This window comes from Rana temporaria, chromosome 5, assembly GCF_905171775.1.
Source record: "Rana temporaria chromosome 5, aRanTem1.1, whole genome shotgun sequence".
Lineage (NCBI taxonomy): Eukaryota > Metazoa > Chordata > Amphibia > Anura > Ranidae > Rana > Rana temporaria.
In genome coordinates, this window is record NC_053493.1 from 158,388,891 (window position 1) to 158,392,015 (window position 3,125).

The following is a 3,125-nucleotide window of genomic DNA, read 5'->3' on the forward strand; positions in this document are numbered from 1 at the left end:
AATAAGTATGCTGTAAATAAGTGTGAGTGTGTGTATAAATGTGTCAGAATTTCTAATCTCTATACTTGTTCTGGGTGCGCAGGTTCCTTAAAGTGGTTGTAAACCCTCTGTGGTAAGTTACACCTACAGGTAAGCCTAGATTAAGGCTTATCTGTAGGTGTTTGCAATATCTCCTAAACCTACACGGTTTAGGAGATATTTGCTAAAACGTATACACTGTTGTCTACGGCGCATGCGCGCCGTAGACAACTGCGCAGGCGCACTGAGAATGACGGTTTTCTCAATGGCTAATGCCGGCTCCCGCACGCATGCACAGAGTGACGTCTTCGCCGCTCCGACCAATCACAGTGCCGGAGCGGCGATACCGGGAAGTAACCTTCTGGAGAGATGTCTGCGGCCCGGAGGGGGAGACGAGGACGGCTTTGGGGGCTTCGATCTAGGGTAAGTAATTCATAATGAGCCAGTATGCTGGCTAGTATCTGCTGTTCCTAGTGATCAGGAACAGTGCGCTTGTTGTTGTCCCAGGCAGTCCAGCCCCCACACAGTTAGAACACACCCAGTGAATACAGTTAACCCCTTGCTCTCCCCCTAGTGCTAACCCCATTCCCTGCCAGTGTCATTTATACGGTAATCAGTGCATTTTTATAGCATTGATCAATTTAATGTCACTGATCCCCAAAAAGTGTCACTAGGGGTCAGATTTGCCCACCGCAATGTTGCAGTCCTGCTAAAAATGGCAGCTCGCCGACATTACCAGTAGAAGAAAATAAAAAGTCCATAAATCTATCACCTACAGTATTTTGTAGACGATAAGGCCCGGATTCACAGACACTGGCACATATTTATGCCGCCGTAGCGTATCTCCTTTACGCTACGCCGACGCATCGCAGAGAAGCAAGCACTGAATTCACAAAGCACTTCCTCACAAACCTGCGCTGGGTTTCTCAGGCGTAAGTCGGCGTAAGTGGAAGTGGGTGTGAGCCATGCTAATGAGGCGTTACCCCATGCCAACTGCGCATGCGCCGTCCCATGGGCGCATCTCAGTGCGCATGCTCACAATCACGTCGGAACAACTGCCTAAGATACGTCGGATCACTGCCTACGGCGTGAACGTAACCTACGCCTAGTCATATTCATGTCCTACGTAAACTACATAAAATACGTCGGCTTGTGTTCCCTGCTGCAGCCCTTTGCATGGATGCTGCTGAGTTACACCTCCTTTATGGGGCATAACTTTACGCCAGACGTATGACTTTACGCGCACTGCGTCGGACAGACTTACGTTTGTGAATTTGGGTACCTCCCTCATTTGCATATGTGAATAGAAAATCAATGGGAGCGCCAAATACGTCCAGTGTAAATATGCGCCCACTCTAGCCCGGCGTAGGCAAGTTACGTCGGTCGGATGAAGCCTATTTTCAGGCGTATCTAGTTTTGTGGGCACGGCGCACAGATACGACGGCGCATATTTTCACTTACGCAGCGTATCTCGAGATACGTCGGCGCAAGTGCTTTGTGAATCTGGGCCTATAACTTTTGCGCAAACCAATCAATATACGCTTATTGTGATTTTTTTCTACCAAAAATATGTAGCAGAATACATATTGGCCTAAACTGATGAATACATTTGTTTTTTTTACATTTTTTTGGGGATATGTTTTTATGGCAGAAATGAAAAAATATTGTATTTTTTTTCAAAATTGTCTGTCTTTTTTTGTTTATAGAGCAAAAAATAAAGACCACAGAGGTGATCAAATACCACCAAAAGAAAGCTCTATTTATAGGAAAAGAAGGACATAATTTTTTTTTGGGGAACAGCATCGCACACCCACGCAATTGTCAGTTAAAGCGACTCAGTTCCCTTTCTCAAAATATGTCCTGGTCATTAAGAGGGTAAAACCTTCTTGGGCTATAGTGGTTAAGCAAAAAAATACATTATTGTCTTAATTTTTTTATATTACATTTTATTTAATAAAACTTTTTCTGTAGTACACAGAGAGACATCCTGTCATGAAGGACAGGGAAGAAAAAGAGAAGATAAAAAACAGCTCACAGGATTGGAATTTTACATTAGTAACTACAGAGTTTTGTACAGTGGCACACAGTAAAACGTACTGTATGACATTGTTGTTTTTCCTCACTTTCCATTCTGCTTGCTGGGCAGAAAATGAGGATAAGTACACACAGACAACAATAAATACAGGGCCAGATTCTCGTAGAACGGCGTATCTTTGCGGTGGCGTAACGTATCCGATTTACGTAACGCCTCCGCAACTTAGACGGGCAAGTGCTGTATTCTCAAAGCACTTGCTCCGTAAGTTGCGGCGGCGTAGCGTAAATCGGCCGGCGTAAGCCCGCCTGATTCAAATGTTGAACAGGGGGCGTGTTTTATGTTAATGTGCTGTGACCCGACGTGATTGATGTTTTGCACTTACGGCGCTTGCGCCGTCCGTGGAATATCCCAGTGTGCTTTGCGTCAAAGTACACCGCAAGGACGTATTGGTTTCGACGTGTACGTAAATGACGTCCAGCCCCATTCACGGACGACTTACTTTTTAAATTTCGACGCGGGAACGACGGCCATACTTAACATTGGTACGTCGCACTTACGCCACCATATAGCAGGGGTAACTATACGCCGGGAAAAGCCTAACGTAAACGGTATAAATGTACTGCGTCGGCCGGGCGTACGTTGGTGAATTCGCATATCTAGATAATTTGCATACTCAACGCGGAATTCGACAGAAGCACCAACTAGCGGCCAGCGTAAATATGCAGTTACGCCAGTCGGATCTACGGGAAATCAATGCGTAACTGATTCTAAGAATCGGGAGCAGAGATACGACCGATCAACTCAGAGATACGACGGCGTATCTCGTTTGAGAATCTGGCCCACAGACTTTTTTTCTAGGAGTTTAATGATTAAAACATCAGTTTGTTTACTTCCTGTTCCAGGTACTAGTGACACCAAATACAGCATTTGAGGGGAACTCTCCCTAAGGGCTCGTTCACATGTGATTAGGAAGGACTAAGCAATCCTTAACAATGCGAAAATTGAATTTATGACTCTTTCTTGGCACATTTTTTATGTATTTTTATAGTGTTAAAAAAGCATTAAAGTGGTA